A 12351-nucleotide genomic window follows, 5' to 3' on the forward strand; every position below is an offset into this window, starting at 1 on the left:
GTCCATGTCTCTGTGTATGCATCTGCGTATGTCTCTGCATGTGTGTTCTCTCTATAACTAAAATTATTAATGGATGGAAAATTTGCTTGTAAATGACTAAACAGTGTGAGCTAGGGCAGGGGTATGACCTCTTGGGTATCTTGGGACAGAGTTGGCCCAATGGAAGACTCTTCCTCACATTGGTCAAGGACCAAAAAAGAAAAAAGTTAATGATTGCATATAAATTACTTGTAGTTAATCCAAAACTGAGTCTCTGTGTTAATTCATCTGGCAGACTCTGGGTCAAGGGCATATTACTGGGAAGTTCTTGCAATCCTCAGAATTATATAACAGTATTAAAACTTCAATTTATCTCCAATGGCAATGGCATCAGCAGAATTCCACATTATGTCGACGGCCTCAGAGAGGCCTCTTTTGTGCAGCTGTGTGGTTGCAAGGCCCCTGACACACAAGGCAAGAATTGCATAGGCTTCCATTCAGCGACTCAGGGGCTTGCATTCACTTTCCACCCCTATGTCTGGTTTTGAGACAGATTAGAAGGTCTCAACTCGCCCCAAGATATTTGGCTGGAATCAAAATTCACTAAAGAAGGTAAATGCCATGTTAGATCAAAGATGCATTCGTTAGTTATTGTTGCTTTTCCTTTTCCTTGGGGGATGGGTTGGTGGATAGGTGTGTGAGTGGTGTGTGTATATGTGTGTGTGTGTGTGTGTGTGTGTGTGTGTGTGTGTGTGTGTGTGCAGAGGCCAGAAGTTGACATCTGACATCTTCACTTTATTTTTCAGGTCTCCCACTCAACCTGGAGCTCACTGATTGGCTAGACTGGGCAAGCCCCAGGGATCCACTTGTCTCTATCCCCACCCTCACCCCAACCGGGGTTACAGATGCACACCTCTGTACCAGGTTCTATGTGCATACTGGGGATCCTAACTCAGGCCCTCCTGCTTGGCACAGTGTGCTCTTTACTCTCTGAGCCATCTCCCCAATCCTGTTTTGTTTCCTTTCCTTTAAATGACAGAGTCTGGAGTGAGCAACTCCGCTGTTTGATGGACAGCTCTCAGACCCCTCCCCACCCCCAGTCTCCAGCCCCACAGCGGCTGCTTGCTTGGGAATAGAAGCTACAGTGGGGTCCAAACTGTTTGAAAATCAGTTCTTGTTTCCAGGGATCCTGAGTCCAACAAAGGCAACAGGGCTACTACTCCCAAGGTTTCAACAGAGAAAGTGGCAACTGCAACTTCTGCTCTACCTCTGTCCTCAAAACTACAGGTCTGTCACTCAACCAGTTCTTAGTAAGCTGAAGAGCTGCAGAGGGATTCCAGAAGCGGAGACAGGGAACTAAAACACCTAAGGACTGCGCATGTGCTGAGAAGGGGCGGGTCTACAGAAAGCTAAGGTGGTGGAAAACAAGAAACACAGAGTGAAGAGCTGGTGAGGCAGAAGGACTTCCTATGAGGCGGGAAGTACAGCCAGCCCTCGGCACCAGCATAGCTCCACAGAGTGACTGGCAGGTGTTGGGCTGCTGGCACTTTAACGCCCCAAGCTGTCACACTAAGAGCTAAGAACCGCTAGAACTCAAAGCTCAGAATTACAGGAGAGAGCTGCCCGTTGCTGCCAAAGAGCCTGCCAGTCACCCCTTTGCTCGAGTTCCCTAACGCAGCCCTTTCATGACCTGTAAATGCACACACTTGTCACAATTCCCTCAACTTGTGGTAATAATGATAGCGGTCCACTCGCATCCCGGCCTGTTGCTGATTTTCCACATACTGATTCCACACCGTGTATGAATAGATTCCAGGGCTAAATGGTCAGAACAGCTCAGCCATAATGATGCTTTAAGAAAGACTTCAATTGTCTCCATGTCCTGGGAGACTGAAGGAGTTTTCAGAAACAAAGGAATACAGTTGTGCTCCGTAACTTTATTATTAGGTCTGGAGCACCATTCTGTTGGGGGGATATTTACCCAGGCTCAAAATACCAGACTAAACCAGATTAAACCGGCTGTCTGAGCAACCTAGCTATTGCGCCAACCTAGGTCTGCCAAAGGGGGCCCAGCAATAGCTGCCGTGCCATGAGACAAGAGGACCTGAACCAGTCTCCAGCCACCATGAGAGACCCTGATGAAGGCTGCCTCTTCCCCTCCCCGGGCTGGTGGAGAAGAGGTATATAAGGCTTCCCCTTCCTAAAATAAACTGAGCTTGCTACATCCAGCACGTCTCCCAGGGTCTACTCGCACCCTCCCCCAAGGGGCAGCACAGTGGGACAAAAGCAACACCATTCTATGGCTTTCTCAGTCCAAATGAGATGACACACACAGAATTCAGCAGCAGAAACCACTCCTGTGGCTCAATGATGATGTCTACAGCCTGAAGCAAGGCATTTGCACAGTGATGCCTATACCCTAAAGCAGGGCACTCACACAGTGATGTCTACACCCTGAAGCTGAATAGGAGGAGGCTGTAGCTCTCTACAGCCTTTCACATGCCCCTTCACACCTATACCCAGTGGCCCCAGTGCCTGGATGACCTATCTCCCTCATTCATACAGCCTGATTGGCCCCTGCGGACCCTGGGATGATAAGTGAACAACCCAGGAGCCAGCTATCCAGGACAGGCATCCCAGGGCACACCTGCAGGATGGTAGCTCAGTAACTCATTCTGCAAATGCCTCCTGCTTTCCTTCATTGCTTAGTGTTGATATTAACTATTAACATTGATTAACTAGCTTAACAACAACAACAACAAAAACAAAACAGTCTGACTATCTAGCTCAGGCTGCCATAACACTTGTGATCCGCCTGCCTCAGCCTTCAGAGTGACACTACTTTAATCCATTAGAAAATGGATCTAGGAAAAAAGTGTCCATGTCCCTTCAACTGTGCACTCTGTCCTAGCACAGATCAGTCATGTCTGGAGCAAAAGGGACCTGCATACCAACTTCTGCATTTTTCTCTCTGAAATAATTCAGCTAACCTTAGCCCAGGCCATCCACAGGTACATACACAGAAAGGAAAATGGAAAGCATGCCCACACTGTATAACTTAAAAGAAGACTTTGCACGTGTTATTTAAAAAGCAGAAACAAACAAACAAACACCTCTGGTTTTGAATATTAAAAAGTTTCTAGTTTTTTTGGCCTTCCTTTGAAAGGCTGCTATCTGTTTTCTTCAGCATGCTGGCATGTGCCGGCTCAAAAGCTCTGTGAACCTGGGAAGACTTTCTTCTTTTTCCTTTCATGTTCTGTCTTTGAGAAATAGGAAGGTGATGGGTTGGGCCTCAAGTTGAAACCCAAAAGATACAAGGACTAGAAAATTCTTCTATACTGAATTGACGATGTAAAGATTGACCTAGTTGATCTATGGCTCTGGATTGGAATTCCAATTACATGATAAATATTCACAAAGAAAATATACTGCACCAAGGAAAGCTTAAATCCCATGCACATGTCTGATTGGAATCTTCAAGCATCCAGATGTTGAGAAATTAAGATCTGGGTCTCTGGGTACCTGGAAGCCCCTTTGGGGCCCATTTGGAAAAACTAAAGCCTGTCTGCATTCTAGGCTGGGGACCTCGTGATATAGTCCATCATGTCCTCAGGCTTAACCTAAGGCCTTGCCTCTCCTTTATGGCTGGGATGCTAACCAGGTGGAGGCCTAGTCTGCAGCCCAGCTAGTCCAGTTGGAGGCCCAGAAAGATGAAATGTCTCCCATAAAAACCTCTGCTTTAAATTAATGCCTAAAACCGAGATTCATTTTTAGTTCTTCATTTAAAAACACTGTTCTCAGTGTTTGTAAAATGAATTAAAACACCCAGTTTATTCCCACTTATCTGTGTTCCTCTGGCTGTCAAGGATGTCGGCAATAATCAGTGTCTGTTATGCAATAGGTCTTTTGTCCTGTGTATTAGTTAATTTGAATATAGTATATGCATTGTTGTTTTTACTCCATTAGACATAAGCCAATAATCTTATCCTGAATTTCCCACCCTGGAGAGAGAATATGTCTTTAGTTTTTATACAGATTTCCTATTTTGGTTGAATTAGTATAAAATTCCAAAATCATTTCTATCAAAGCTTTAAATGATCTACTGCTTTTGTAAGCAATATACCCTGGCTACAATACATTATAATATATAATACATTATGCTTGACTGACTGACAGACACACAATGTTCCTCTAACCATCTCGTCTATTTCCTTATCTTTTGCTGGGCACACTGAATTGGCTGGATCCAGTCTCCCTTTGTCAGTATTAATGAGAGCATGAATGCTTCGTGACATGTGAGGCTGCTCACTTTTAGTGTGTCCAGTTGTTAAAAATGCACACAATCCATTTCTCTGAATCTTTCTTAGTTCTTTGCTCTGTTCTGCCCCTGTTCTTTAGGCCATCACTGACGTCTTTTTATGTTTAATCATTATCTTGTCTTGTTCCCATATTTTAAAGGATGTAAAAAGAAAGCCCTGTGGTTGTATTTATTCCTGTGCACACCTTTTCAATAAATATAAATTGCCAAGAAAAAGTAAGTTGTCATAATATAAGAAGGGAATTATCCAAATGGGCCGTGTTTTCAGCAAAGCTTTCCCCCATCTAAAACAGACACTAGCAAGCATCTCTATTAAGTTTTACAAGGTAAACTTCACAGTAAGTAGGCAGACGTAAATTCACACTATTTCTATATTTGGGAAGGAGGAAGAGGATTAGCAGGGAAGGAGGGGAGGGATTAAGATGTATTGTATACACATACATAGCTGTCACAGTGTGCTATGCTAGTCAAATAAGAAAGCTTTAAAGACTACTTCTAAGAATCGGATGTCTTTCTTGAATGTTCTGACATCTAGAGACAATTTTACTAACACTTGCACAAAGATTGAATTATTTACCTCTGTCCGTATAGCTGCCAGTCAGAAGAACCAGTGTTCTCACTCCAAATGTTACCTCTAGACCAGCAGTTCACAACCTGTGGGTCATGACCCCTTTGGATTCGAACCATCCTTTCACAGGGGTTGTCTAGGACCATCAGAAAACACAGATATTTAAATTATAACAGTAGCAAATTATAGCTATGAAATAGCAACAAAAATAACTATGGATGGGGGTCATCACATCATGAGCAACTGTATTCAAATGTCACAACCTAAGAAAGACTGAGGACCGCTGCCCTAGACCTTTACATATACACATTTAGGAATAACATGAGTTGCTCAGAATTACAGAAATGTCTCTCAGTCACTGCATACACCTGCTGTGAATATCACAGAATCAAAACCGTGAATCGGAGACAAAGAGAACATGCCAATGTCACTTAGCACGACTAGGAAGTGGCATTTCATTCTTCACAAAGTAACACTAGGATGCTAAGAGGTACTTGACAGGTTAATTTGTCTCATCCCAGCCTTGGGCACTGGCTCCTCACACTCAAGTCCACACCTTCAGAGTCATGGCTGTCTCTGACATGGGCAGCTCACAGCCCATCATCTCTGAAGCCACTGTCACAGTCCCCTTCTTTGTGAAGACAGACAGCAATGTTACAGTAAAGCCTGGCTGGTGTTGGCGAAGAGGTTTTTCTGTTAGATATGTAGACACTGGGGCCATGTGCTAGATTTCAGGGATACCTGGTGTGTCCTCTCACACATTGTGTCCATGAGTAGTCCTTACGTAGACTCCAAAAAGCAGGACATGCCTCCTGCCCAGGTTTAGTGTCCTCCATGAGCCTGTGTGAGGCCAGGCATGGAGAAGTAAGAAGTCTAGAATGAGGTATAAGAGTGCCCCAACCTCAAGAGGGGACAGGTGTTTTCAGGTTCCTGCAATGGCTCCAGCACGTGTGTGTGTGTGTGTGTGTGTGTGTGTGTGTGTGTGTGTGTGTGTGTGTGTGTGTGTGTGTGTTGGGAGGAGAGTTCCTTGAACATATCTGGAGACCTGGGCAGTGATTTCATATCCAGGAATGAGCAGGGGACGTCTGACTGAGCGTTGCCTTCCAGGCCCCCAGTGCCTTTGGAGGAACAGGAGGGCAGGAGGCAGCTTCAGAAGCTACCAAAATGTTCAACTTAGTCAGACTTGTGCTGACATCCCTGCTTTTCACCAACCCTGGAGTACAAGTGCTGGAAGGGTAGGCACCAGCTGTTGGTGCTTCTGGAACTCCCTTAAAGGAAGGGACAGTGTGTGTTTCTGCCTCTCAGAGCCTAGCTGTCTCTTAAAGATCACTCCCAGAATTCCTGGTAAAGAATGCCAGCCTCACTCACCTGCAGCTTCCCAGAAGCCACCTTCAGCAGTGGTGTGGAGAGGTTTACAAGCTGGAAGAGCCTCTGGGGAGAGAAAAATGGAATCTCGGGGACCCCTCCACAGAGGCTCTTTCCTTCTTGCCCCACCCCCACCCCTACCCGCAGCAGCTGCTCAGTCCTCTAGACTTTCTTCCTCCAGAAAATAATTCTTGAAAGTACTGTACTCAAAGGGTCAGCTGGGCCAGTGCCACTAGTTGGTACAGACTCTGCAAAGGCTATGGTCCCTCTCAATTCTAAACATAGTCTGATCTCCAGAGAGCCATGGGCTGGTAGCCTTTTTGCTTGTGGCGTACCCCCCAACCGTCCCCCCCCCCCCCACACACACACCCGCCCGGCCTTTGGAGCGTGGGAAGCGGCCCTCTAGGCTTGGCTGCCAGTCCAGACATGGACAGCAGAGGGCGCGTGCAGCCTGCTTTTGAGCCTGCAAGGGTGCAAATCAGGGCACTGTGTCTGGAAACATACTGACCCCGCCAACACGGATCTGGCTCTGGGAAATTCAGATTTATTTAGTAAAGTGAATGCCTACCCCCACACCCATGGCATCAGCTCTCCTTGGCCCCACTGTGATTTTTCTCCCAAACTCACCACCTATCACGCTCTCTGTTCCTGATAAGCAGTCAGGAAGCCGGTTTCAGGGGATCAAAGTCCATTTTTTCCCATGTAGAGGCAGGGAAATGAAGGGGATGTGAACTTTGTTTCTAACTCTGCAGAGTTCTTCCCTCCTACGAAGCTTCACTGCCCCCTCCCTCTGAACGTCTTTGAACTGTTAATCTGTGGATACACAGAAAGTGGGCTGGCTTTCAGGTCGGAAGTCGATGTCTCTAAGCAGCTGGTTTTGGTAATACTACTCACCTCCTTAGTGAGCTATCTAAAGATACCTGATTTTGGTTTTGTTTCTTTGAAACGGGGCCATGCTATGTAGTTAAGGCTGGCCTCACACTTGAAATCCTCTTGTCTCAGGCTACCATGGAGGTGCTCGCAGGGCGTGGCGTGGGGGGGGGATGGGGAGGACTCTCTCTCTCTCTCTCTCTCTCTCTCTCTGTGTGTGTGTGGTGTGTGTGGTGTGTGTGTGTGTGTGTGTGTGTGTGTGTGTGTGCGGCGAGCGCGCGCGCGCGCGCGCGCGCGAGTGCATGGAGGGGGGTGGTGGTGTGACTTAGGTAAATCTAAAAAAAACAAAAAATCAATGCCCAGCTTTGAATGTCTCCCCACCCCGCTTCCACTCTCCAAGTGATGTTCAGGGGGTGCAGATCCAAACAGAGCAATGATTCGAAACCTGGGATAAAATGCCTCTTGTAAGATGGGACGGAAACCGGGAAGCAGGGTGGCCCGGACTCATGTCCCAGTGAAGCCTGCAGGACATCCAGCTCCTTGCTGGCTCAGCCCACACAGAGGAACTGTCGGCATCCTGTGTTCACATGACTCCAGAGCTTTCCAGGCAGGGGCTTGAGGGCTTGTTGAGATTAGCAGTAAGGATTCGTCTCCCTAGGACTGTGAGGAGCCCTGCTGTGTTCTCCCTCCCTCGGCGTGTTGCACAGGCATCCTGCGTCATCATTTAGCCGTGGGTCCCACACATTCATCCTCTCACAGCAACACAAACGTCTCTGCCCCAGGTTTACTGTGACTCTCTGAACCTCAGAAGCTTACTGAGGTGGGGGAGAGACCTCACCTGACGAGATGCTCATCAAGGGATTCCAGGTCTGCCCCTGCCTTGCCCCTCCCAATAGGAAGTCTGGGCTAAAGGAATGGAATGGGGGAGGGAAGTGGTTTTGAAGGGAGAGGAGGCTTGAAGAAATGAAAGTGGTCTGGACTAAGTAAATGCCTCCAAACCAGCTGACTTACACTCCCAGGGCCAGGGCATCCTGTTTGAAAACAAGTTCTACACCTGGGTGAGCCTGTTGTGTAGCCAGCCACTGGTCCTGTCCTCAGCCTGCCAGCATCACACAGCTCTTACTGAGACATGTGGCATGCCCAGAGGGATGGTGCTATTGTGCTGCTAACCTGACATTAAAACTCTTCAAAAGGCGGAGCGCTGGTGGCGCACGCCTTTAATCGCAGCACTCGGGAGGCAGAGGCAAGTGGATCTCTGTGAGTTCGAGGCCAACCTGGTCTCCAGAGCAAGTGCCAGGATAGGCTCCAAAGTTACACAGAGAAACCCTGTCTCAAAAAACCAAAAAAAAAAAAAGAAAAAAAAGAAAAAAAAAACACTCTTCAACAGATGGAAACAATCAATCAGTGAGATGTGACAAGATGAAACCTACCTGGGACAAATGGCAAGTCTCCTCCGAGACAAGTGTCTCAGGCTTTGGGTGCCTGTGAACTCAGGCCAACACAGTACTGCAGCTGTGCCAGGCAGACCAAGAACAACACTACAGCCTTAGGCCAGGATGAGGGTCACACCAAGTCTATCACCAAGCCGTAACATCGTATTCATTTTTGCCTTTGGCCATTTGAATAGAATCCAGGCAGAAGAAGCCAGGAAACTGAGGAGATGAGAAGCCAAGCAGGTGAGCACCAGTGAGAAGCTGGAACATGCCAAGTGCTGGAGGAAAAACGAAGGAGAAAGAAGTCATCTCTAAAGAGGAAGAGAAGGGTTTTCCCTGGGGTCTCTGGGTTCAGTGGCCCTCGGGCTGTATGAGTACAGAGGTTCAGAATACAACTGAACAGGGTACAAACTCAGCCGAGTGAGGGGCCATCCCCTTGGCTTCTGAGCCCTAGCTTCCCTGGCATGGAAAGTTTGAGCTCCCAGAGGGTGGCACTTAGCAGAGTGCTGGCACCACAAGGCCTTTGAGTGTGCCCTTGGTATTACTGGGTGGCAGCTAGAGAGAGGCCACCTGGGATCAGTCTTTTGCCCTGGCTGGGGTTTCTCTGAGTTCTGTTTCTGGTTACTCCTTATGACCAGGCTAGTCCTCTGGCAAGCTAAGGATTTGGGTGCAGCTGGCAAAGGGTACTCAGGGGAGCTGGAGGTGGTTTCAGTGACAGACCTCCTACACTGAGCAACACACACACACACACACACACACACACACACACACACACACACACACACACACACACACACGTGTGAGAATCTCATGCATGTTCAGGCACAGGCCAGGCTGCCTCTTAGTACCACCAGACTGCAGAGGATGTCAAGGCTCTGCAAACTTGAATTCTGGTGCATTCACTCCACTGGCCACAGAAGCGTGACTGTCATTGGTGCTGCAAAGGAGTTCAGGGGTGTGACTTCCAAGTGCCACCTTCCTCCAGTTCCCTCCAGGCTCTTGTCCTTTTGCTAGCCCTTAGATGGCCTCATGGAGGTCAGAGGTATCCTAATTTGGTTTCTCTGTTGCTATGATAAAAATACTAACCAAAAGCAACTTGGAGAGGAAGGGGTTTGTTTGGCTTACACTTCCACAGCACAGTCCATCACTGAGGGAAGCTAAGGCAGGAAGTCAAGGCAGGAACTGAAGCTGACTGAGGTCATGGAGGAGTGCTGCCATCTGGCTGGTTTCCCATGATCCCTTGTCTCTTTTTTTTTTTTTTTTTTTTTTTTTTGAGACAGGGTTTCTCTGTGTAACAGCCCTGGCTGTCCTGGAACTCTCTCTGTAGTCAAAAGCTGTAGTTAAAAGCAGAGATCCACCTGCCTCTGCCTGAGTGCTGGGATTAACGGTGTGCAACACCATGCTCAGCTCTCAGTTTGCTTTCTTACATAACCCAGGCTCACCTGTCTGGGAGCAGTACTACCCACAGAGGGCTGGACCCTTTCCACATCAATCACTAATGAAGTAAATGGTTCCCAGACATGCTTACAGGCCAATCTGATGGAGGCAATTCCTCAAGCAAGGTTCCCTTTTCCTAGGTGTCTTAGTTAGTGCTTCTATTGCTGCAACAAAACACCATGACCAAAAAGCAAGTTGGGGAGGAAAGGGTTTATACTTCCATATAGCTGTTAATCCCCAAAGGAAGTCAGGACAGGAACTCAAACAGGGCAGGAGTTGATGCAGAGGCCACGGAGGAGTGCTGCTTACTGGCTTGCTCCTCATGGCTTTGCTCAGCCTGCTGCCTTATAGAACCCAGGACCACCAGCCCAGGGGATGGCACCACCACCAATAGCCTGGGCTTGCCCCTGTCAATCACTAATTAAGAAAATGTCTTACAGCTGGATCTTATGGAGGCATTTTCTCAATTGTGGTTCCTTTCAGATGCCTCTAGCTTGTGTCAAGTTGACGTAAGATTAGCCAGGACACCGGGGACTCTAGTTTGTGTCAGGTTGACAAAAGCTAAGGTGTATATCAGGATTCTCCAAATTCTAGCAAATCGAACTTTTGCAAGTGAGGTGAATGTTTTAAGAGCTGGCTTTCTTCCTCCCTAAGCTTGGCTGGGCAAACCTGGAGATTATATATCAGACCTTCACGGGGTGGTTTGCTATAATAGGCAGCCACTAGGAATCCTGGCCTTAGTGGGAAAGGAGACTTGGGCTGAATGTCAGTGGCCTTACCCTCTGTCAGTCTCTTGTGATGGTAAATTACAGTGTGGGGACCAGGCCAGTGGGAAGTCAGGAGAAGGGTGTGTAGCACTAGATGAGCTATAGACCACTGACCTCCATGAGAAGAGGTAGGAACAGGCCCCACTGGCCAGTCCTGAAGCTCTAAAAGGCCTTTCCTTGTCTTCATGCCAGTACAAGGATGGGAGTAAGGGCCCTCCAGTGAAATTAGTACTTATCTGTATTATTTATGGCTGCAGCCAAAATTTCTGGTATTCTTGCCCTGATGGGCCATTTAAAGTCAGTGAGAGGATGAAGCTGACCTCAGTGGGCACTTGAGACTGACAGGACTGTTCTAAGGCATGGCTTCTGTTTCCTCTTGCTTGTTAAGGTGTAGGCAAATGGTACTCTGACAGTTCTATACATGCTTGTCAAGAAACCTAGCATTTTCCACGTAGCCTGTGGGGGCTTTGAGTACTGTGTTAAAAGCCCAGCTAACCTGCTAGAAAGAGTCCATAGAAGGGCTTCAAGATTATGCAGTGGGGGAAGGGGCAGCTGAGCCCAGACTTCTACTGCTCCCATCAAAGTGTCAGGAATGGTATGGATTCTATCTTGAACTCTCCAAACCAGCCCGGTTACATGCCAGCGATTGACAGACCCTAAGTAAGTCCACCTGGAGTAGTAGGATCACCCAGCTGAGCCCTGCCCAAATCTCTGACACACAAAATGATTAATAAAATGATTAATAAAATGGGGCAAGTTTTTTTTTTTTTTTTTTTTTTTTTTTGGTTTTTTGAGACAGGGCTTCTCTGTAGCTTTGGAGCCTGTCCTGGAACTCGATTTGTAGACCAAGCTGGCCTCGAACTCACAGAGATCCACCTGCCTCTGCCTGCGAGGATTAAAGGCATATGCTTCCACGCCCAGCCATTTGCTCCCCTGGGTTTTTAAGGGGAAGCCTCTCCCCCGCTTTCTGGCCCCATCACGTTTTCTCTGCTACTTTGGCCGCATCACATTGAGGTCCTTCCTCTCTCCTAATAGAGCTCATCTTTGAATGGTGGTTATGCACGGGAGCCTTTCCACTCCCTCATTTCTAGCAAGAACCCAAGGCTCTGTGACCTCCAGATCTGTCCTGAAATTGGACGGGAAGGTCTGTCCCTGAAATGAAATGCATCTGCATGACAGAGAGAGCATGGCTGCACTTTACAGCTCCCACAAGAAGTCACCCCCACCCCCGATATTTAGGGACATTTCCAACCGTCATCTCTGTGTCTTCCCCATCACTGCCATCAGCATAGTGACCATCTAAGGCACTGGCAATGTCTGCCGAGGCTCCCCTCAAGCAGGCTGTGCAGGGAGCTCTACATAGAGAACGTGGCTTGGCACTGGTTCTAGTACCATGGGCCTGGCTTTCTCAGTTCCACATTTATTAGTTCTTTTGCTGTAAGTGACTTGAGGCCTTAGCTTCTATAAATGGGGACAGTCATAGACCTCATCCTGTCCAGGGCTGCGGTGAGAACTCATTGGGATAACATACATAGTGATCTTATCCTTAATACATGTTTTATAGGATTATTTCACGTTGCGGGAGAACTCAGAAACCTCAGGGCTGCAGCAAGA

Source organism: Cricetulus griseus, chromosome 5, assembly GCF_003668045.3.
Source record: "Cricetulus griseus strain 17A/GY chromosome 5, alternate assembly CriGri-PICRH-1.0, whole genome shotgun sequence".
NCBI lineage: Eukaryota > Metazoa > Chordata > Mammalia > Rodentia > Cricetidae > Cricetulus > Cricetulus griseus.